Source organism: Zootoca vivipara, chromosome 13 (genome assembly GCF_965207765.1).
Source record: "Zootoca vivipara chromosome 13, rZooViv2.hap1.1, whole genome shotgun sequence".
Taxonomy (NCBI): Eukaryota; Metazoa; Chordata; class Lepidosauria; order Squamata; family Lacertidae; genus Zootoca; species Zootoca vivipara.
Window position 1 is genome coordinate 17424601 of NC_142596.1, and position 25694 is coordinate 17450294.

Below are 25694 nucleotides of genomic sequence, written 5' to 3' on the forward strand. Positions count from 1 at the left end.
ATAAGACAATCTGTTTGGGGAAAAGAAATTAGTCAAAAATTGGAGGTCATCTTATATAGTGGACGCTCAGGTTGCGAACGTGATCCGTGCGGGGAGGCATGTTTTGCAACCTGCGTCTGCGCATGAGCAGGTCATGATTGGGCTCTTCTGTGCATGCGCAAAGCTCGATTTAGTGCTTCTGCGCATGCACACGGAAACCTGGAAGTAGCCCATTCCGGTACTTCCAGGTTTGGTGCGGAGCACAACCCAAAAAGACGCAATCTGAAGCAGCTGTAACCCAAGGTATGACTGGACATGGATGGTGAATGCATGGAGGTTCAGACTTGGGCTCTGGCAACCTCCCCCCCCCTCCCAAAAAAGAAAGCTCAAAGTTATTCTGTTCAATGTTTAAAATATTGTTTTTTTTAATTTTGGGTTGAAAAAAATAAGGGTCGTCTTATACACGGGGGCATCTTGTACACAGAAAAATACAGTAACTGCTTATTGTTTTTCTTTTTATCTGTGTAAGCTGCCTTGAGTCCCATGAGGGGAAAAGCTTTTGTTTGTGTGTGTGTGTGTGTGTGTGTGTGTGTGTGTGTGTGTGTGTACAGTGGTACCTCGGTTTACAAACACAATTGGTTCCAGAAGTCCGTACTTAACCTGAAGCCTACTTAACCTGAAGCGAACTTTCCCATTGAAAGTAATGGAACGTGGATTAATCCGTTCCAGACGGGTCTGAGGAGTACTTAAACTGAAAATACTCAAACCGAGGCGTACTTAAACTGAGGTATGACTGTGTGTGTGTGTGTGTGTGTGTGTGTGTGTGTGTGTATAGTGGTTATTACCATTATATATAAAAGGGACCCAGGTGGCGCTGTGGTTAAACCACTGAGCCTAGGGCTTGCCGATCAGAAGGTCGGCGGTTCGAATCCCTGTGACGGGGTGAGCTCCCGTTGCTCAGTCCCAGCTCCTGCCAACCTAGCAGTTCGAAAGCACGTCAAAATGCAAGTAGATAAATAGGAACCGCTACAGCGGGAAGGTAAACGGCGTTTCCATGTGCTGCTCTGGTTTGCCAGAAGCGGCTTTGTCATGCTGGCCACATGACCTGGAAGCTATATGCCGGCTCCCTCGGCCAATAATGCGAGATGAGCGCGCAACCCCAGAGTCGGTCACGACTGGACCTAATGGTCAGGGGTCCCTTTACCTTTACCTTACCATTATATATAGATATATAGATATATAGATATAGATATAGATATAGATAGATAGATGATAGATATAAAATAATGGTAATAACAACAATCATGGGGGGGAGGTGTGATGTGCTGACAGACATTTGGAAAGGAAGCAATGAAACCTTTTATTTCCTGCACCAAATGCTAAGACCATAATGATAAGTTCTACTTCAAGTTCAACTTTTGATTGATACTTATTTTAATTAATGTCAGACTTTCAGCATGAAAAACTTAAGTGCTGTTGGACTGTTTTGTTAAAAACTGCTATGGATCATAACCATGATTACTTTAAAGTTTGATTTCACTTGAAATATGTGTTTGTGTGTGTGCTGTATTGTGGTATTTATTAACAACTTTCCCCCACTGTCCAACAAGTATCTCACATAAAGTGAAGGCCATATAAAGGGTAACCCAAAATACTTTTATGGTATTTTTTGCAGATGAACTAGACAGATGAGAGAAAACCCACTACAGAAGAAAGCACCTTGTCACAGAGCAAGCCAAATTACATATAAGTTAAATTATTGATTTGTGGCAGTTAGGGATGGATGAGCCTGTCAACTTCACATTTCTCCATTCTTAAATTCAGCTCTCTACATTTCTTCAGCAATCTATGATTTTAAAAAATCCTCAAGAAAATTCATCAGCATTTTAGTGGGCTTTTACCCTTTTTAAAAACAACAACAACACATTTTGTATGCAGTTTTCCTTAATAGACGCATTTTGGAAAAGCAATTTCCCCTAATATAATGCTTGTTGGTTTCAATAGTATACGCATCTTTGGCTGCAGAAATGCATTGCAAATTTCAGAGAGAGCCAGTTTCAAAGGATAGCTGTGTTTTGGTTTACATATACGGCTTTGCAAAGGGTGACTTTGGTATGTTGGCCTTTGAAAGCAAACTTAATCAAATTTCTCCCCAATTCCTAGTGGGAATTTAGCTGGCTTTCACACACCTGAGTTGGATTTGGGGAGCAGGAGATATATGCACACCCAGACGCAACAACACAGCAAAGGCAACTGCAGGGTTTCTCCAGTGTGGAGTATATGAATGTGAAAGTGAAAATAATGAATACTGAAATAATGAATTGTGAATTAACCACTGCAAGTAGAAAACCCGAGATCTATGGGATGGTTGCCAAAAAGAATATGAATTGCACCATTACAAATGGCCAATTAACAAACATAGTGCTCCTGCGCTTTTGCAATAAAGTGCAATCTCATCTATCCAAAATGGCCAGGGGATATCCAAAACGCTCAGATAATCAGGAATTTAGTACACAGGAGTGATAATTTACATATCATTATACTGACACAAAACTCCTTGGGTGATAACACAATGAATTGGGACTGTTGTTCTATTTGTATAACAGATACACAGGTAATAACAATGATAATGCAATTGGGGGGGGGGAGTTGCATTTGACAACCTGGTTATGAATTGTGCAAATGTGACAAGGTTCTTCTGTTGGGGCATCACAGTCTCTTTCAACTAGTGCATAAAATGAACAAGATCATGCCAAAAGTCCACCTAATGCAACATTCAGTTGCTTATGGAAGTTCAGAAATATACTACCACTATACCAGGAGGTTTCACTTTGCCGATTATGGCTAATATCCTTTGAGATGCAGAAACTGTGACAAAGTGTTGCAGTGAATCCTCATGCCCAACATGCATACTTCCATCTAAAACAGACAGTTCCTGCCCTCTCCCTCTCCCCAGTTTTCTGTTTTACCATAATTTTTCCAGCTGACATTGTTCCCTTTTATACTTCCCCAAATATTGCATTCTGCTGAGCATGCCCAAACCGTCCCCTTCTTTCTCAGTGGTCCTGCTTTGGCTCCTTTTCTGTCAGCCAACCCCACCCCGGGTTAGCTTCCAACAAAATATTTAAAATACATCAAAACATCAGTCATTAAAAACTTCCCTAAACAGAGCTGCCTTCAGATGTCTTCTAAAACTCAGATAGTTGTTTATTTCCTTGACATCTGATGGGAGGGCGTTCCACAGGGCGGGCGCCACTACCAAGAAGGCCCTCTGCCAACCAACCCACAACAATATATCGCCCAGCCCTAGGGTCAGAGTGGTTTATTTAGGACTATCTAGTGAGTCCCTAGCTAAGGCAACATTTGAACCAGCCACCATGCCCACCAGCTAGCAACCTTATATCTATTTACCTGGAAGTAAGTGTCAAGAAACTTAAGAGGACTTACTTCTGAGTAGACATGTACAGGATTGTGCTAATAGCTGCTATAGTTCACCACTTGCCTGAAAACGTGCTGGTGTGGGGGAAGCATGTGATTCTGAATGCAAGCGGAGCTTTGAATGAGTTATATATAAAACCCCCAAAGTTTGTTAGGCTTTTGAGAACAGGATCTTTTATTGGCTATTGGTGGTCGTGAATCTGTGAGGCTTGACAAGTCATTCACAAAACCTGCAGTTAAAAAACACACAACCATACTGGATCACCTGTCAGACCAGAACTGGGAGAGACCTGAGTTCAAATCTCTGTTCAACAGTACCGTCAATACCTAGATCAGCCCATCCTACCCCACAAGGCTATTGAGAAGATAAAATATATGGGGGGGCGGGGGCGGCGGACTGATTATGACCAAGGCTGAATACACATTATACCTTTATAATTTGAAGCACATTCCTTCCCCAAACAAGATTTCTGGGCACTGTACTTTACCCCTCAGAGAACTGCAATTCCAACCAACCCATAACAAACTACAGTGCCCAGAAATCCTTGGGAAAGAATGAGTTTTGAATGTGCCTTAAAGGTATAGTCATAGTGTATATGCAGCCTAAATATGCTATGCTGAGCGGCTTAGAGGAGGCAAAATATGCAACAGGCCTTTAAAATTAATTGAGATTCCATGCCCCCAAATAACCTTTTTGCATTCATCCCGCCCCCACAAACACATCCTGTTTCAACCATAACGCTCTTCTTCGCTCTCACCTTACTGCACATTACACATGCTTCATTACAATCTTTTTCAACATTTCCTTTTCCCTGCTCCTCTCCCAGAAAGTCAACTTGCTTTTTACAGGCATGTAGAAAGAGGTGCTAAAGGCTTCCATAAACAAGCATATTATCAAAAAGGAGCGAGGAGGAACCGTGGGAAAGTGTGGGGAAGGAGGGAGGGTAGAAAAGAGGGAAGGGAGCTTTCTCCATCTCCCCCCCCCCCACAGAGGAAAAAAAATATTACAACAGAATTATAGAATGGGAAAAATGAGTGCATAAACACGGCTACCATTTTATAATTTCCCTTCCTTCTTTCTTCTCTGTGCACACACACACACACACCACCGCAACTGCCCCGTCAGCCAGTCTAAAATATCAGATCACATTTCGACAAAGCATAACTCCTACACAGGAACACTGGGGTGGGGGTAGGTGGGGGGGGAGAGACCCACACTAGCTTTACCTCCCCCCCTCAATATCTCCTCTTTTTGTAGCTCAATTATCCAAAGCTTCAAGGCTGCATTCAATCCCCCTACCGTTAAAACAGTTTTTGCCAGCAAATGGAGGACAAACATATTCATTGGCACCTTATCAGACATGCATGCAAAACTAATTAACATGGGGAGACACACAAGCTGCTGTCCAGCCACACAAACCTCTATATGCACACACACAAGGCTGTCCTTGTCTACGAAGGCAAGGAGCATAAAGCTGGGAGGAGGGGCCACTGAAAAGGCTTTGTTGCTAATTTAGGCATCTGTCTCAGTCTGGTCTGGTCTTCCCTAGCTGGCCCAAGAGAGTTTGTGTTTGTCCATCCCCCACCCCCCACCCCGGCCGCTCGCACTCCAGCCCTTTCCGCAATGCTGGGAACATGCTCAGAGACCCCCCTCATTTAAATTGGCCCTTGACAATGGTCTCATTGTGCGTGCCATAGAGAAAAGGGAAAGGAGGGGACCAGAGGAGAAGACAGGCTGGCTGGCGGGAGGCAGGGAGTGCAAAACAAAAAATGTGAACCTATGAACATGTTTACCAACACGACCCCTTGCAGCTGCCTTGAAATCTCCCCCAGACAGTCTGAATGGGGCAGAATATTTTCATAGCTCCTCTTGGAAAAAATGTTTATGGATTCAGACACAAAGGGAAGGGGGGCAGGTGCTGGAATGGGCAGTTGGGCTCCAGTTGAAAGTCATAAATTTCAGCCCCGATCCAAAGAAACCAGCCAACTGTGTGCCGGAGATGGCCTAAGTCAGGGATGGGAAACAGGCTGCCTTCCAAATGACTCCCACCAGCCCCACATCTAGCTTGGTCAGTGGCCAGGGATGCTGGGAATTGGAGTCCAGCAACATCTGGAGGGTCCCAGGTTCCCCAGCCTTAGATTTAGCCGGTGTTTCCCAAACTTGGGTCTCCAGCTATTTTTTGCACTACAACTCCCATCATCCCTAAACTAGCAGGACCAGTAGTCAGGGATGGTGTGAACTGTAGTCCAAAAACAGCTGGAGACCCAAGTTTGGGAAACACTGGTAAGCTCTTGAGGGGAAGATCCAAAATGACAATCACTATCATGGGGCAAGTGGGAAGGATAGCTAGGAACTGACCATTTGCTTTAACTGTAACTTAACACTTCCTGCCCAATGAAAGACCAAGCTAACTCTACTGCTGTGCTGTCAAGAGGTATTACAGATTTGTGTTTCTGGGATTTCAGTGTCCCCTTAGGGATAGGGGAGAAAGGTGATTTGGTTCGCATTGGAAGGAGAGTGTACCAAATCTTCACTTTCCAAAACAGCAAATGAACCTTACAATACTTGCAGCTCTCTGAATCTTGCAGCGCAATTCTCCAGCCAAGTCATGTGCACAAAACTGCATATAATTAGGGGAAAGCATACATAAAAAGGCATATGTTCGTGAAAATAAAATGCAAAAATGCGTTGTACTGTGGGAAAGTGTTTTGCAAAAAAAAGTGTATATTAGGTGAAGTTTCACACAGAAAATATATATACTGAATTAGGAGAAATATGCACTCAAATACTGATAAATTTACATGTGAACTTTAAAAATAATAATTAGAAACTGATGTGGAAATGTGGAGAACTGAATGCAAGATGGGGGGGGGGAGTGAGAAATGGGGAAAAAACCAAAATGGACATATTTGCCCATCCTTCATCTTCTCCTATGCACCCTACCCTACATGGCAAGAGCAACTTATGATCTGATCTTCATATAAATATATCAAAATTCTCACCCCACAAAAAGAAGTGGAGTGGATAATCTCAAGCCCTTGGTCTCACCCCAACAATTCTTTAAATCCTGACTTAGCATGGGTAGAAAGGGTTGCAGCCTGTGTTAAGTCCTACTCAGAGAAGACACATTGAAATTAATGGACACATCTAACTTAGGTCCAGTCAGCTCAGTGTGTCTTCTCTGAGTAGCACTTGTTTGGATCACGCCCAAAGTTAAGTGATATGGCTGGTGAATATTCTCGGACGAAGGGCTAAGGAAGAAATGGAAGAGACAGTTCAGCTGTGCCCCTTTTAACAGCAGCCTTGCAGAGAGCAATCCTGTGGGGGGGGGGAATCTCACCACCACACCTTCATCTTGGAGAAAACCTTCTTTTAAAAAATAAAAAAGGGGCCCTTAGAAAAGAAGGTAAAAGAAGCACGATCAGCAGAGGCTCAGGGAGATGGCTTGAAGCCCACCCTCACTGGCATTCTGCAGCTAAAACAACATTGACTTAAACCCAGCCTTGCAGAGCAGTGTCACAGTTACAATGAGGGCACTTACAGCCTGGGGCATTTTCTAAATTCTGCCACTGCTGGTAGCAGATTGAGGAAAGAAGAAAAGCAAGAGTCGATGTACAGCTTATCTGAAGGGTGGAATTCCTTTTTTTAAAGGGGTGCACATCAAGCTTTGTGATTGTGTGTTTGTTTTTAATTTACTCCCTTTTCCAGCCAATAAATTACAATGGAGATCTTGGCAGGGTAGGTTTAATTCTCCCACATATACGCGCCCCCCCCCCAGTGGGAACATGACCATAAACACGTGGAGCAGATGGGGCTCAAACAGCACAGGGAGGGGGGCCAGCTACACCTGGCCTGCAGATCAGCCGCCACTGTGGGTATCATCCTTTGAGGATGTCTCGCCCAGCTCTTCGGAGCCAAGGGATAGCTAAAGAATAAAGTCTTTTCAATATGCAAATAGCCCTGCCCCAGACAAGCATGCACACAAAGAGCCATCTATTAGGACAGCGGTGGGAGTGTTTGGGGGGTGGGGAGGAAGCACGCCAACAGCTACACATTACAGTTCTCCCCCAAAGTTACAAAAACGCAATCTTGTGGGTCCCACTTCCTAATTCCATCTTTCAGGATCTCCAAACTGCACTTGGATCGCATCGATACAAGATGCTGTTTTAATGGCTGGTTCATCAGCCAAGCCTCTTGGAGACGGAGGCTCTCCAGCCAAGCCTCTTGGAGACGGATAATAATAATAAATAATAATAATTTATTTATACCCTGCCCATCTGGCTGGATCTGTATGAGGGCATCGTAGTGCTCCGTTTGTTGAACTGGAACCCATCATTCCTCTCCGACTATGTGGATGTCCTGTTTCCTTAGAGAGCTGTCGTGGAGTGAGTTGTCACCTACAACTAGAGGCAAGTGGCTGTTCTCCATGGCTGCTAGCCACAATGGCCATATTCTATTTCTACTATTCAAGGGGAGAGTGCTGGTGCAATCAGTTCCTGCTTGCAGGCTTCTTCAGGGATTTTGTTGGACGCCATGAGACCAGGACGCCGGAGAAGATGGATTTTCGAATGGATCCAGCAGGAATGTTCTTGTTGCTAATTATACCTATTTCGGGCAGGTTAAGTTCTTGCAAAGTGGATCTCACGATGGCTTTGGTGTATGCCAGATTTTGAAATCCCAAACATTTTTTCTGAGTGTTTGGAGGGGGAGGCGTGATTGGGAGGCACACATTGATGGTATGTGAATATTAAAGTGGGTGTTCCAGGATACAAAGAAAGCTAATCTTTTAAAGCTGTTTTTTAATTAATTTATTTTTTAAAAAAAAACTTAGGTGGGCAGGAACTTTTTAATCATCTATTTCACCATAAGGTGGTCCGCAAAGTTTTGATTTTGCTAATGTCTTTGGCCATTTGTTTGTTTGTATGGAATTATTTAGTGCTATTTTTCTAGAAAAAGAGGTGCCGGAGCTCACCATGAACTTCTCCCTTGTTTTCTTATAATGGCAGTAGCACCTACCTGAAAGGTGCCAGAACTCAGTTCCAGTGAGTTTCTACTGGGAAAAAAAATCCCCTGGAATTATTCAATGCATTCAGAACTGTGTCCGTTTCTTTCTGCCATGCACAAGATGGTTACAAAAAGAACTGCAAAGATTCATTGCTGAACAAAGACTTTGAGAGTAAACCTCCCTGTTTAGGGAAGCTTTTAATGTTTGATGGATATCTGTATTTTAATGTTTTGTTGGAAGCCGCCCAGAGTGGCTGGGGGAACCCAGACAGATGGGCGGGGTATAAATAAATTATTATTATTATTATTATTATTATTATTATTCACAATACATGCACACATTATTGTTACGTGAAACATGGACTACAATTCAAGACAGTCAGGATGGGATTATGTGGATTTAGAGTGTGCAAATGTAAATCCGGGAAGACAATTCAGTGTCTAGATACCTCACTCAATTAACAGGCTTGAGTTAATACATGGATAGGCAAACTAAGGCCTGGGGACCGGATCCAGCCCAATCACCTTCTAAATCCAGCCTGTGGAGGGTCCGGGAATCAGTGTATTTTTACATGAGTAGAATGTGTGCTTTGATTTAAAATACATCTCTGGGTTATTTGTGGGGCATAGGAATTCGTTCTTTCCTCTCTTTTTTGCCAAAATATAGTCCAGCCCCCCACAAGGTCTGAGGGACAGTGGACCGGCCCCCTGTTGAAAAAGTTTGCTGACCCCTGAGTTAATTGGAACGGGCAAAACACTACCAAATGCGATGAATTCAAATGCAGGACTGTGATGCACCCAGGTGAGTTTCAAATGCTAAAGACGATATCCACCCCGATGCAAATATTTATACCTGGTTCACAATGCCTGTGGGCAACCAGCAAGCAGGACCCAAGCACGAGAGCCCTCCCCGCTCCTGTGGTTTCCAGCAACTGGTATTCGGAAGCATTGCTGCCTCCAAAGGTAGAGGCAGAACATGGCCATCATGGCTAGCAGCCACTGAGAGCCTTGTCCTCCATGAATCTGTCCAATCCTCTTCTAAACCCATCCACGCTGGTGGCCATCACTGCCTCCTGTGGCAGGGAGTTCCATAGTTTATGTGCTGTGTAAGACTCTGTGCGACTAGATTTCCGTGTACTCCAGCACACTATTTAAAATAAATAAAATCTACTGACAGCTGATTTAGTCAGTTTGGAAGGGGGGGGGAGAGCCAAAGAACATGCCAACAAAAGGGAGGTGTGAAATGGGCGCAACTGAAAATGATGATAGACATACCAGCATACACACCTCACTGCATAAACGTGCCCAGGTGTAAATGCATGGGAGGGCAGCTCCGTGTTGCATGCGTATGCTGCAAAACTATATTTACTATATTTACAAAGCCTGTCTAACCTAATTAAACATTCACACAAATAGTATAAGGATTACATCCACCATTATTGAGCACCCAGTCCTAGTTGTAGTAGCACAGAAATAATAAATGAGTATTTAATGAGTATTTAATCTACTGCTCCTTCTCTCCCGGCTTTTCTTGCAGGCGATTCCAGCATTATCTAGTCACCAGACAAAAAAGACTAAGTAGAACAAAATAATCTCCTTCTTCATCTTCAAGTTTGTTGCAATTCTGCCCGTCTCAGAGCAGATAAATGGTTAATTCTTTCATAAGAGGCTTCCTTTACAGATAAGCTGAAACAGGAATTGGCCGACTTCCATCTTGCGTGGTCTACTTTTTTTGTTTACTAGCATTTCTGTGATCTGGCGATGTGTGTTGTGTTTTTCAAACAAGGCAGCATGTTGAGAATCTCTGTGTTAAGGGACCTTGGGCACATTAACCAACACCCTTCGCTTCAATAACAGTTATATCTCTAACAGTCATGGTTTCCTCCAAATAATGCTAGGAACTGGGGGGGGGGGTAAAGGTAAAAGACCACTGGGCGGTTAAGTCCAGTCAAAGGAGACTACGGGGTTGCGGTGCTCATCTCACTTTCAGGACGAAGGAGCCAGTGTTTGTCCACAGACAGCTTTTTCGGTCATGTGGCCAGCATGACTAAACCGCTTGTGGTGCAACAGAACACTGTGGCAGAAACCAGAGTGCATGGAAACAACTTTTACCTTCCTGCTACCACAGTACCTATTTATCTACTTGCACTGGCGTGCTTTCGAACTGCTAGGTTGACAGGAGCTGGGACAGAGCAATGGGAGCTCACTCCATTGTGGGGATTCGAATCGCTGACCTTCTGATTGGCGAGGCTCAGTGGTTTAGACCACAGCGCTACCCCCACCCCTGCTTCCATCATAGAACTCAAGTATCACACCCACTGCATGATGCTTTCATGGGTGGTCAGGGAGGGAGCAGGCGACATGAACACACCTCTGCCAGAGATCAGGGACTGATGGTTCTTGCGATGAAATTCACAGAGGATAAGGCTACAAGTAGCTCTTAGTTAACGATGCCCATGCTCTCCCTTTGCTTTCAGGTGTAGCATGTCTCTAAATACCAGTTGCCATGAATCACAAGTGTGGCACTCAGGTCCCGCTTGTGAGCTTCCCATGGGCATCTGGTTGGCCATTGTGAGAACAGGATGCTACCCTACACGGCCCTTTGGCCTGATCCAACAATTCTCTTCTTATGTACTCCCATGCAAGACAGACAAGTAGAAGCCCATTCTTGCATAAGGCAGCTTCCAATGCTCCTCTCCTCCAGGCAGAATGAGTCAAGCAGGCAGATATAGCTTCTGACTTTTACCCAGGCTTGCTATGTGGTCATCGACTGGACTTTGCCTTAGGGCTGGAATGCAAGCAATTCCGATCCACCAGCAACCCCTCTGCCCCCTCCAGGAATTATCACTGACAGGCCTCACGGGCCTCGCGTGCTTTCCAGCCATCAGTTCACTGGCTTTCCCTTAACTGCTCACCACCATCTTTGCATTTGGCTATTGATCATTTCTGACACTTCTAGAAACCTGCACACAGAATTCCCCTCTCAGTTTGTGGCAGAATAATACAGGGCCAACAGCAAGAGAAGGGGAGGCCTTAGAAACTGCAAGCTAAAATCCTCTTTGAGTAATGGGGAAAAGAGGGGAGAATCCAGAGAGCATAAATGTGGCCGTCATGCACATCTCTGGCAGTTCGTTACTGTCATTGCCCATGCACCGTCCGCTCCTCATCCCTGCTGAACAGCCACGTTCAGGGCCAGTGTGGCCTTGTGCCAAACTAATCTACAATCTGGCGTCCACGAAGAGCTCCGCAACAATTTAAATACAGAGTAGTTATTTCACATCACTTACGACACAGGTGGAGAATCCCAGGCTCAGAGGTTGAATGCGGCCCTCCAGGCCTCTCTATTTGGCCCTTAGAACCCTCCCTAGCCACACCCCCTCTGCCCAGGCCCCACCCCTCACTGCCATCTTGTTTGCAGCCCACTTGAGTGTTTTTGCCTGGCTGGAATGCATCCCTGAACACTGATCCCACACTTTGCTTGCCTGGAAGGATAGAGAGGGTGATGTGAGAGCGTATTAAAAGTGGCCTATTGTACAAAAGTAATACTTTGATTCATTGCTCCTCCCACTTTTCCCTCTGGCCGCGACCAAGCACTGGCATGTGGCCCCAGGGCAGTTGCTCAAAACAGGATGATGCCCTCCAGCTGAAAAAGATTCCCTACCCCACTGCTGCCTTACGGTAACTTGACATTGGCTGCAAATTAGCTACTGAGCTACCTTCAAAGTGCTGGCACTGCTTTATGAAGCCCTATTTAGCTCAGGAACAGGGTATCTAAATGATCATCTCACAACCTATATACCCAGCCAATTGCTGTGCTCTGAAGGAGAGGACCTCCTACAGCCACCATCTCATCAGGAGGTCCATTCTGTATGATGTAGGAATCAGGCTTTTAGTGCGGCGGCACCCGCCTTTGGAATTCCCTCCCATTACGTATGAGACGGGGCACCTCCTCTGCCATCTTTTGAAGACTTTCCTTTTCCAACAAGCTTTTTAAGTGGAGATTTTTATTTTTTTTATCCTAGTCTGTGTCTTTAATGGTTTTTAAGTTGTTTTTATATATGAAATTGGTGTGGGCGAGTGCACACATTGTTTGTGTTTTTATTGTTAAATCACTTCAATACATTTCGTAGGAAGCTGTTCATAAACGGAAACGCAACACAAACGCCCAAACAGGTTTACCCAGAAGCACAGAGGTGCATCCGAGCAAGATGCCTTTTACTCCCCTGAAAGTGCATTTAGGATGACAACCTTTGGCCAATTCTCCTAGTCTAAGGTCATGATTAACTCTCCTGATCACTCTCAGTCTAAAGGCTTTCAAGTTACAAACACCACAGAGAGAGAGAATGAATGGAGAGAAAGAGAGAGATCCTTCTCTCTTGTGGTCAATAAAGTCTTGCATTAAGGTTCAGGACAGACAAAAGGCAGCAGTTGTGCATTTAATGCATGGGTAGGCAACCTAAGGCCCGGGGGCTGGATCCAACCCAATCACCATCTAAATCTGGCCTGCAGACGGTCCAGGAATCAGCATGTTTTTACATGAGTAGAATGTACCCTTTTATTTAAAAATGCATCTCTGGGTGATTTGTGGGGCATAGGAATTCGTTCAATTCCCCCCCCCCAAAAAAATATAGCCCGGCCCCCACAAGGTTTGAGGAACAGTGGACCGCCCCCCTGCTGAAAAAGTTTGCTGACCCCTGATTTAATGCATAAATATGCTCTGATCTGATTCGCTGCCAGGTCCCACGAAAAAGAAGACAAGGCTGGTCAAAAGTTGCAGGACCATGGATAGCTCCAACTGAACAACTCTCCACAAAGGCCAGAGCAGATTGAGCCTTTTAAAGCTCCTCCTCTTGGATCGTCTCTCTCAGACTCCGCTCCCTTGGGACTAACTCCAGATTCTGGCTTGAAGATAAGTGCTCCTCCTCTGTTTCCAAGTCTCCCACCTGCACCACTGGACTGGTGAGATCCTGGGGAATGAGGCACTTGCTTCCTCAGGTTGAGAGGAAAGTGTCTGTGAGGGTCCAGGCTCTGGCCCTACAGATACAAGAGCTTGTTCTGGAAGCTCACATTCCTCAGCATTAGCTGCAGGCCCCACATCTGGCCTGGTTCCTGATCTAGAAAATCTGCAACCTCTGACTCTGAGTCTTGACTGCTGCTGGACTTTAGAGTCATGGCGAAATGTGTGCATGATGCACAATGCTGCTCTGAGTGGTGCATGGAAACTAGAAGGGCAGGATATACAAATCAATAGATACAAGAAACATATGGGGCTCACTGCCACTATTTCAGGGTGGCTTTTTTTTAAAGGGGGGGGGATTAAGCAAATTTATGGAGGGCAGAGGTCTAGAATTGTACTGGCCATGATAGTTAAGCCTCCATATTAAGAGGCAGTATACCTCAGAGTACCAGCTACCAGGGAAGACTATCACCTTCATGCTCTGGTTGCAAAGCACTTAGAAGCACCTGGTTAACCCCTGTTAATAACTGAATGCTACACCAGATAGGGCTTCATCTGGCTCACCAGGGCAATTCTTCAATTCATAGGAACATAGAAAGTTGCCTTAAATTGAGTCTGACCATTGGTCCATCTAGGTCAGGATTATACAGTTTGGCAATCTAGAGGTCCAGGCTGGGGTTCTCATCCCTACCTGGAAACACCAGGGATTGAGCCCAGGATATTATACCTGCAATTGAGCTATGGCCCCTGAACTATGGCCCTTCTCATGATGAGGACAAAGTAGCCAGTGGTTGGAAACCTCCATCTACTGGGCTTAATTAGGCCTGTCAGGCCTCCCCATTTGGGCCACAAGGCTGCTCCCCAATTTTTAAAAAAGGATTAGTTCATCATCACCTGTTTTGAATGAATTCACCACTTGATTGAAATTGCACACTACCAAAATTTCCTATTATCTTTTTAAAAAAAACCATACACGATTTATATACATATTATAATTATAAAATATACAGTACTTTGTCACCTCATACACCAAGTCATACATAGAAAATTACAAAAAGTAAATATGATAAAAATATAAATCCATGTGTGTGTTTCCATTCTTTTCTAACTCTAAATGAATTCCAATTAATTGATCAAAGAATTGACATTATAGCAAAACAGTTAAATTATCAAGCCTGACTGTTTGAAATTCAGCAAAAGGTTGCCTCTCAACCATAACTGTAAAGTTTAATTTAGGGCATTTTAAATATTTGTATTGTGATACTGTACTTTTTTTTAACCTGTCTTTTAACAACAACAACAACAACAACAACAACAACAACAACACTAAATGTAGTTAATGATCAGGGATGAAGATGCAAGTTGAAGCCCAACAACATTTGCAGAAGACAAGTCCCTCACCTCTGAGCTAGACGAATCCCAACTTGCTCCATCGTTATGGGTTCACTCAACTACTACAGCCCTGAGCTGTAGTAACCCCCTGCCCTGGTTTTTCCTTTGTCTATGCCAGCTTCCTTATTACACCAGGTCAGACTGCAAGCCTTCCCTTAGCTGGCCATGCAATCAAGGACCCGCAGAGGGAGGGAGGGAAAGAAAGGAAATAAATTGCAACAGATCTGGCCGTCCAGCAAATTCTAGTGCAGGATGCACATGTTCCTCTTTGATCATTTGCTTCTTGGCACCTTTCCCATGCAGGTCCTTAGATGCATGCCTAATCTTTCATGCTCGGACCTCTCATTTTACCCTCGTCACATGCATGGAGAGCCACAGTGTGTGTCCCTGGGCGTGCACCGGAGCACCCTTAGAAAATCCGCATAATTCCACAGCGAAAACCTTCCTCCTTTAAAAACGGAACAAAGAAACGCACATACACACACACCAAAAAAAAAAAACAACCACCACCCGTAACCTAAATCCTAAATAATGGATTGCCAGGCATGCGCTGGAAACATCAGATAACAAAAGGCTGCAAAAGCTGTAGTTGGCAGGGAGCCAAAGTCGTGCCCCCACCTCCGCGCGAGAGCAGAACCTTGTCCAATTTGGTTCACTTTCACCTTCTTAGCCAGGCAGACAAAGCCATGGTAAGTCCTGGCCTAGGGTAACCAGACATCCTTATTTTAAAGAGTTGCCCCCTTCTCACATCGCAGCCCTGTGTTTAACAGTCTTCATCCAAACTGAAACGAAGCTGAAATTGTATCTATATATAAAAAGGTACACTTACTCCCATCCATCTTTTGTTGCCCTAAGACTTCCCAGTCCACTCTGGTACCTTCCAGATGTGTTGGACTACAAGTGTCAGCTTATAGGAATTGTAGTCCAACAGATCTGGAGGCCACCAGGTTGGTGAAGGCTGTTTCAGAGTGCGAGCTCTATGGAAATTGCCTATTTATTTATTTATTTCTTTGTTTGTTTAATACAATTTACTGTGTTTTTCTGTGTATAAGACTATATTCCCCCCCCCCATTTTTTAATAAAAAAAAGTTTAAAATTGGGGGTCATCTTATACATGGAATGTTGCAATTAAATATATAAATAAATTTATTTCTTAATTTGGTGCTCAAAAAATAGGGGTCATGTTATACGTGGGGGGGCGTCTTATACACTGAAAAATACGGTATACGCTTGCTTTTTTAAAAAAAACACCATCAAAGTGGTTTACAAAACAATAAAATTATCAATAAAATAATTTGCAGCAATTTAAAACATTCAAAAAATTAAAATCAACAATACACTGAAAACACATTAAACACATGTCAACATTCTAAATATTTGGGTAGGCTCATCTAAACAAAATTGTTTTTTTTTGCTGAAAACGCTGAAAAGAGTACCATGGAGGTGCCTGCCTGATTTCAATATGTCGCTGTGTAAAGCACCGTGTCCATTAGTGGTGATATACTTAGACATGCTTATTTAGACAGATTCATCAGCACACACACCCAGCACCTATGAGCTGTTGGGCAGAAGGAATTCCTGATTCTTTTAATCCAAGGAGTCTAAAATAGCATATAGCAATAGACACCACAAGCCACACCAAATCAAAAGGTCAACTCGGCCATAAGACTCATTTGGTGACCTTAGAGAGTCCCTAATCACTCAGCACACAAGTGTATGTGGGGATAATTACTGGCGCACCTCACAGGATTATCGCAAAGGTGGCTGAGGTCATAGGCATGAAATGTTTTGCAGTTTGTGACTTGCCCCAAGGCCTTTCAGAGAGTTCAGGCCCAGATCGCACTCTTACTATGTGCTCCCGTACACATCTACTCAGAAGTAAGTCATGTTGAGTTCAGTGGGAGTTACTCCCAAGTAAGTGTTAGCTAGGATCACAGCCTTAAAAGCAGGAAAAGACAGCAGTTCCACTACCCTGTAGAACTGAAACCAACATATATGGAAAGGGCAGAGAGAAACTGGCCAGTGCAAATCACACAATGCAAAACCGTCAGGAAAACAAGTTCTTTATTTGCAATGGTGGATTTGAATTTTGCCACAAGCTTGCCTAGATATTCAGGTCCTTTGGACAGTTTTTACAAGGAAAAACTCAAAATACACGTGCAAAAAGTATGGCATTTTCATTTCATTTCCCTCTAGTCTCAAGGCTTACTTCCTTTCTTCCATTCCATTGTGTGTGTGCGCGCACGCACGCATGCATGCCTGCATGCACATATCTGTCAACTTAGAATAACATTTCATGCATCTGAAGTGGTCTTTAGTCCATGAAAGCTTATGGCATAATAAACATATTAGAGTGGTACCAAACACTAGTCCTACATAGAGTAGACCTACTGAATGTAGACATTACTCACTTAGGTTCATTAATTTCAATGCATCTACTCTGAATAGGACTTAATCAGATACAGTCCTTACAACTTTTAAGGTGCCTCTTCCATTGTTTCACTTTCTGCTGCAGCAGACTTAAGACTGTTCTCTTTCTGGAAATGCTACTTTCGCAAAATTCACAAAACATTCTCCTGCCTTCTATTTCAATCCCAGGGCGGGGGTTACAATGAATTTTGCATCTGTGCAGTTTTCATAAGATCATAAGGAGAGCCCTGCCGGGTCAGACCAATAGCCCATCTAGGGTCAGCATGATGTTCTCACTGTGCCTGACCAAATGTGTGTGGGAAAACAGCAAGCAGGATCAGAGCACAAGAACACTCTCCTGTCCTGTGGTTTCCAGCAACTGGCATTCAGAAGCGTTACTCCTACCAATTGTGGAGGCCGATCAAGCTATCAAGTAGCCATCATCAATAGCATTTTCCCTGTCTGTATCTCTGCATCCCACCGCACCCCAGAAGCTCAGAGCAGTATACAGGGGTCCCACACGCACACATTTTGTCCTTACATTAGCCCTGTGAGGTAGATTATTATTGCAAACCATCCTGTGACCTGTGCAAAGGGCAATAATATAAATTATCTAAATATGCATAAATAAATAAATTAGGCTGAGAATTTGCAGTCCCACAGCCACCCAGTTGGAATAGAATCCCCACCCAACTATGAACCTGCGTTTCCCCGTCTCTCTTCATTACATGTATACTTGCTCTCCAATAAAATTGCATTTCCCATTTTCCAGCACTAGGTTGCAAGTACTGAATTTGCATCCACAATCCCTTCCATGGCTTAGAGATCTGAGCCTCCATATTCAGATCATGGACACAAGGGAGGCTGCGTCGGTTTCTGCTTGGAAGGGCATATTTCTATCCAATCCAAGAGAGATTAGGTAGGATCATGAAGACTCGTAGCAGCGAGGAGTTTGACCATTTTCAAGAGGGGAGGGGCCCCAAGACAAGGATTTGGAAAAGCTGGAACACCATCTGGTCACTTCTGGCTTCTGACCCAGTGCCTCCCCCATTGGCACATTTATGATACCAGCCAGACAAATTCCCACCCACCCACTACCCCCCATGAACACTGTTAACATGCTTTTTCAGTCCAAGGCACACATCTCAAGAAACAGATGGAAGGGCAGAGATGGATAGAACATGGTAAGACAGACAGACGAAGAAGGGAAGGGAGACAGACAGGTGAGATTTATGGAGCCCATCATCACAAATACAGATGACTTTGTAAAGAGTCACATAAGAGTAAAATTAAATCCTGAAAGCTCCCATTACCAATTACCAGCTCCCCAATACTGCCAACTCTAGTTAAGACTATATGTGGCACATGTTTAAATGCATTTAAACACTAGGTAAGGTTTGGGGATACAGTAGAACCTTGGTTCTTGAATGGCTTAGCTGACGAACAAACTGGCTCCCAAACGCCGCAAACTCGGAAGTAAGTGTTCCAGTTTTCAAACGTTTATCGGAAGCTGAACGTCCGACGTGGCATCCACTTGAGTGCAGGAAGTTCCTGCAGCCAATCAGAAGCCGTGTCTTGGTTTTTGACCATTTCAGAAGTCGAACAGACTTCCGGAACAGATTGTGTTCAAGAACCAAGGTGCCACTGTATTACCTTTAGCAAAGGCATGCATGTTTATTATTAAAGTTTTGTTTGTTTGTTTGTCATATGCCAGAAGTGCATGCGGGGGAGGGGGGTCCCAGCTTCTCTCCATTACACATCATGGGTTGCATCCAACCAAGTTCCACTCAAGAGTAGGCCTACTGAAGTGAACCTAAGTTAGCCATGTAAATCAATTTTGATAGGCCTGCCTGCACTGTGTAGGACTAGCAATGGATATCCCAAAACAAAGATGCTATGTCATGGCTTCAGTTAGGGAATCGGTCAGTGTCCAAAAGGGATTTCATCAGAGGTGGCCAGATTCTCCATTTAGGTGTAAAGGTCAGGTCCTAAGCAGAGGCTCAAAATCATAGAGGCAGCCCTTCTTTCCACAACCCTCACCTCAAAAGGGATGACAGGAGTTGGGAAATGTTCAGAAAAGGGTAACCGAAATCATCAAGTGACTCCCCTCTGAGGAAAAGTTACAACATTTGGAGCGTTTTAGTAGAAAGAAAAGGCAAGTAAGATGGGACATGATAGATATTTATGAGATTATATATGGTGTGGAAGAAGTGGATAGAAAAAAGAATTTGATAGTCTCATAAGACTAGAACTTGTGCACATGCAATGAAGCTGAATGCTGGAAGATTCTGGAAAGTACCTCTTCGTGCAATGCAAAGTTAAACTATGGAACTTGTTCCTACAGGAGCTTCAAAAGAGGATTAGACCAGTTCTTGAGGAGAAGGCTATCAAGGACAAATAGTTATGCTATAGCTCCACATTTGGAAACCATAGGGGAGGAGAATGCTGTGGTGTTCAGACCCTGCTTGAGGGTTTCCTACAGGCCTCTGGATGGCCACTGAGAGAAAAGTATAAAAGACCAGATGGACCATTGGACTGATCCAGCAGGGTCTAACTTATGTTCTTAATCATTAAACGGTCAACTATACACATCCAAGAAGAGCAGGCTTTTAAATGAAGATGACAAGAGGCAAGCAGCTTGACAGGAAATAGATGTGAGCACACCAGTAACTTCCTGTGGTGCAAATGTGAAATTCCTCTACAATGTCCAAAATCCAGGTGGTGTCAGGGAAGCACTGCTGGACAGATAAAAGAAAGTACCTCTTCGCGCAGTGCACAGAGCCACAATGTCTCCCAGATATGCAGGCCTTATCAGGTCACTCAGGAACCAGAATCTCACAATGAAATTAAGAACTTTCTCAAAAGCTTGGCAAGGGGAGAGGTGGGTCTGAATACAGAAATGTCTTCAAACACTACATCAAACGGCACTCTCTACACCAACTGCAAGTGTGGGAGAAAGAGAATCTAAAATATTGATCTGCACATGGAAACCTGTTTCTTTTGCTGGATCAGGATGTAACTGTGTGGTGCACTGATGGGAAAATTGTTGTTTTTTCCCCTTTTTATATTAAAAAAACCATTCTTAAAAAAAATCTGTCATGGTCTGAATCCAGAAAGTCGATTTGGCCCTGTGTAGATGGTCTTTTAACTTGCTGAGTTTCACCCAATTCTTTTAAAGCCATCTAAAACAGGGATGGAGAACCTGTGGCCCCCTAGTTATTGTTGAACCACAATTCCCATCCTTCCTTATCGCTGGCCATATTTGGCAGGGCCAATACGAGTTGGAGCTCCACAACATTTGGAAGGCCACAAGTTCTCCCATCCCACTAGCGCTAAGGTTAAGGATAGCGTCATTTCCCCGCTAATATGAAGTGTGTGCTTGTGTTGTGGACATGTGGGGCACTCAAACTGGAAGAGAGGGTGTGCCAGAGGCGGAGTGCCCCACAAACATCTGGGCAAACTTCCCCATGCAATACAAAATTATCTTCATTTAGAACCTGATGCACCTCACCCTGAAAATCGGTGAGGACTGCACATTAGGAAAGGGCCATAGCTCAGCAGCAGAGGATCTGCTTTCCATGTTGAAGCTGCCAGGCTCAGCCCTCAACATCTCCAGATAAGGCTACAGATACCTGATTTAAACCCAAGAGAATAATTGCTGGACAGTGTAGGAAAGACACGATGGACCAATGATCTGACTCAATGTTAGGCACATTTCTATAGTACCATGACCCAAAATTGTTCATGTGTGCCATCACCATCAGCTGACAGCATGAGATCAGAAAAAGCCCCTACAGCAGCTTTGAGGCAGTAGGAGGGAGAGAGCGCTCTCGGCTTTGGTCCCAGAAGGTACTGGGGGGGCTGGACAGATGCCACCTCTCTCAGCCAAAAAGCTTGAGGAGAGATGCTCCCACAGGCCCAATGCCATAAAACAGGGGTGCTTGAGAGTGCATATGCACCCACAGAGTCCTCCCTGGTACCCACAAGCTGAAGTTAAAATCCGAAATGATACATGACTGTGGCGTAAACATTTAGGACGTGGGCCTATTTAATTGTTTAAAACAACATTCATTCAGGGTATTGCTCTAAATGCTCATTCCTGGCTTCATAAACCATGGTTTATGAAGCTGGCAACTTTACATCTGCAACAGGCCAGAGAGCTAATCAGAACAGCAAGCTCTCCAAAAGATTATTTGCATATGCCCTGAAACTCAGGGAGGGGAGAGGCACAATGTCCCTTCAGCCCCACCCCTGCCCTCCCTAAACTGCAAGTCTGCCTCCAAAATGTATATTTGCACAAGGCGGCATTTAAAAGAACCTATTTTTAACTCATGCACTGTTTAGATTTTATTTTGGTTTTGCAGCAGAAATTACAAAATTGCCAGGGCATTGTTTCAGATTGCACCTGCCAAATGCTGTGGTCAAATGAGAAATTCTCTTTTAAGAGAATGGAGAAACTAGTCATGCCTAATACGTGCACACTCACATTTCTCTCTCTCTCTCTCTCTCTCTCTCTCTCTCTCTCCACACACACACACACATTCGTACCTCTGCTTACGTATCCCTCTGGATATGCAAACTACGGGTTGCGAATGCAGCAATACTTCCGGGTTTCAACACGCACGCATGCGCAGAAGTGCTCAATCGCACCGTGTGCGTGCACAAAAGGGCACCTCCATTTACGAAGTTTTCGGGACTACTTCTGAAATGGGAGTGGGGTTCCTGTGTAGTATTTTTTGCAGAGTTGCTACATGGAAAGCAGAAGTAAGAATAAACAGTGTGGATTACCCCTTGGCATCAGGGGAATGTCAAATCGATCCTCTTTAGGAGTAACAAATGTATATTATGCCCTTTTAACACTTATGCATACACATATAGGTAATCTGGGTGGCGTTCTACTAAATTCTTGTACTAGCACAAGGGGATCTTCCCCTCTTCCCCCATGTGTACCCCATGCCATCCTCCACTGGCGCATTGGGGGGAAACCCAGAAGATATTTACGGAGCACCGGGGGGGGGGGAGAGAGAGAAAGAGAGAACATTCCGTTGCACCAAGGAGAAGTCTGACAGAACACTCTCCTAATTTGAATACAACCCCTGGTAACATTCATTCATTCATACACACACAGAACCACATACACACACAACAGGAAGCGGTCTACTGCAGTAACGACCTATAGGATTGGCTTGATTCTGCATTGTTTGACTTGATAATATTGTATGGTTGGGGTGGGGTGGGGTGGGGTGGGGTGTTCTATCCTGTTGCACTGAGTCTTTAATATGAAGAAAGGTGGGGTAGAGATGATAGATAGATAGACAGATAGATGATAGATGATAGATAGATAGATAGATAGATAGATAGATAGATAGATAGATAGATAGATAGATAGATAGATAGATAGATGATAGATAGATAGATAAAATAAAACATTAATAGGCCAGGCAGTCATAAAAAGTCAAAACAAAGGAACAGGTGGATTTCTATCCTTTGTACTATGTCAAATTACCTACAGATATATTTGAATACGGTAACATATTTGAATATACAGAGACTGAGCATATGTGTTTATGCGTATACATAGTGGAATAACAGACATTACAGTTTGCTATTACAATACCAAAAGCAAAGCTAGCTCATCCTGTCATTTCTCTGATGGGTTTTATACCGGGGGGGGGGGGTGGATTTCACTCCCACTGACCCCCCCCCATTTAAAAATCACTAAGGATTTTTTTTTTTGCATGCAAGCAAATATAAGCATTCCTTTCTTCCCCACTCCATCCTATGCACCAATTTCTTTCCTCCCTCCCTCTACCCTCATTTGGATAACAGGATGGGCAGCAGACAGGCATAAACACATACTATATATATATTATATTATATATATATATATATATATATATATATATATATATATATATATGAGGAAGGGCAAGCGGGAAAAGTCCATTAGTTCAATTATTAGTTCATTAGTTCAATTATTCGTGCGGGAGGGCAAGGATTTTTCTGCCTGAGGAAGGAAGGAGGTGGCACAGACAGAAACGGCGATGTGCCAGCTTGGCCTATTGTTCTGCCGTTGTGGGTTAATTAATTAGTGAGATCAAAAGGGAGGAGAGGGCGGGCTTCAGCATTACGGTAACGATTCAGCAGCTGTGCAACCTACCTCACGTCAATGCGGCCATCTTACAAAACGGCATTTGACTCCATCAAAATGGCTTCCTGGCACCGAGAACCTATAAGCTGCGGCAGGGTGGCCTGGAGTTGTTGAGAGGGTCTCTTCTTGGGGAGAGGGGCTGCCCTTCTTTCATACACAAACACAGACACACACACACAGAGAGAGCCTCCTCCCACTTGCTCTTTGAGGGCACTGCACACAGCACGGATGGGCTTTGAGGGAGGGGAGAGCAGGACTAAGGAGGAGGAAGTAGGGCAGGGGGAATTAAAAGCCAGAGGTGCACGCAGTGGCCCTCCATCTTCATCGCCGTTTGCAGCTCGTGCCAAATTGGAAGTTCCTTATCTCGGCAGCAGAATGTCGCACAGCCTCTGCGCGGGAGACAATAAGGCACAGCGTCATTACTCACAGAGTACGGTACATGGGCATAATGCCATGGTTACACACAGGAAGACAAAAACACAGATAATCCCTGTGAACTGATATATCACTGTACACTCTCACACTGTACTCACAGACACAAGCACTCAGCTTTTGGGGCCTTAAGGCACAATAAAAGATGGAGCCAGAATTTCTTGTGTGGGGGCAAAAGGATGAGATCGTTTCCCTCTCCTCACTGGCAATATCTGCACCACAGCAGCACAGAAGTAATGCGAGTCCTATCTGGTAACAATGACATTTTTCTTACATATATAAGGTATGAATCTGGCAGTTAGCAGGCCAGCTTGCAAATATAAGGGTTAGCCTTTGGAATGTGTCAGAACAACTTCAGTTCATCCAGGGGAGTTCTCCGAGGTCCTGAAGTACCCAATTCTGGCTGGTTGAACACAGAAACCTAGGAAGTTGCCTTATACAGAGTCAGACTGCTAGACCATAATGCCCAGTTTTAGACTGGCAATGGCTCTCTAGGGTCTGAGGCAGGAATCCTTTCTATCCCCCCACCCTCCCCCAGAAAGTCCAGGGATTGAGCCTGAGATTTTTTGCATGTAAAGCAGGTGCTCTACAACTAAGTTACGGCCCCGCCACAAAACCTGCCCCAAAACCTGCTCTCTACTGCCTTACACACTCTTTGTTCTGGGTCAGTTCCCCTTCACTCTTATCCAAACACCCAACATGGCCAGAACAGGTCGTACACTTTGCTCATCCTTAAATAAAAAAGGCACTTGGTCACACTCCTTAGGCTGTAAGTCTGCCACCACCTATGAGCTAAAGCATGAACACATTTGCTACCAGGATAATTGGTACTTTGTTCCTAGCCATTTGCAACTCACTAATTGGGTGTGAATTAACCTTTGCTACCTTTCTGAATTCAATGCGATTCAGATACCTGCCCTCCCACTCTGGATCTTGTTGGGTCACAGGGCCAATTCCTACCGCATTGTTGATTATGGTGATGGGCAGTAGCTAACTTTTTGGAGGGGAGGGGAGGACCACAACCAAACTCATGGATGTTCTAGGAAGTGTGTTTGTCATCCTGACTCAAACCAAGTTTCCCTGGGGAAGGGAGTGAAGATAAGAAAGTGACAGAAGTGGTAGATCATGCAATAAGTCTGTTCTCCCTCACTCTACCTCCAGGATATGTGAATATATGAAACTGCTTTAGTATCATCTTCTCCAGCAATGGGAAACCTCAGGTGTCAAACATGGCATTCCAGATAGAGAGGCCTGGAGGGGTAAAGCTTGACTCATAGGCCTAAGGTTCCCCAAGCCTGGGGTAGATAACATTGGACAATCTGAATCCTTAACAAACTACAGCTCCCGGGATTATTTGGGGGAATCTATGTGCTTTAAATGTATGGTTTTGAGTCTTGAACCTGAGTCTCCCCAGTCCATCCAACACTCTAACCACTATGTCAAACTGACTCTCTTCCCACTAATATCTTTTCATCTTATGCCTTTTACATAGGAGCACCCAAAGCAACCAATATGATTGGTTCTTGTTTTCTGGAGTAGATGCTCCCATACATAGAATGTGCATGATCAGAAAACAAAAACCCACCCAGCCCCACTGCCTTCTGTGTCCAAGTCCATTGACTCACCTCTCCAAGCTGAGAGAGAGGTGTCTTGTCTCTTTGTGTCACCACATCCCAAGTCATGAACTCTCAGTCACGTCTGATTAAGGAAGAAGAAGAAGAAGAAAAAAATTCATCTCAATTAGAGAAAGGCTCCCACACGTCTGGATGGATGTCAAGTAATTACTGCTTGTCATTCACAGAAAAATGGACGCCGAAAGAGAATTTAGTTTTCGGATGATCTATGCAGGCCTTAAAATAAGAAATTTGAGGACTCCGCTTGGTAGGCTGCTTTCCAGTTTATACTCATTTGACAGAATCAAGTGGTGAAGT

At 44.2% G+C, this 25694-nt stretch overlaps 1 long non-coding RNA gene across 1 annotated transcript in view; it reads right to left on the bottom strand.

Annotated features, from left to right (window-relative positions):
- The window catches only part of LOC118092830 (uncharacterized), a 71349-nt gene that overhangs the window by 15061 nt on the left and 30594 nt on the right, over window positions 1-25694 (bottom strand). The window contains exons 2-3 of the long non-coding RNA XR_015946845.1: window positions 25389-25461; window positions 23341-23720 (exon numbers count right to left, since the gene is read on the bottom strand). This is a non-coding gene — a long non-coding RNA (uncharacterized LOC118092830). The remainder of the gene's footprint in view (window positions 1-23340; window positions 23721-25388; window positions 25462-25694) is intronic.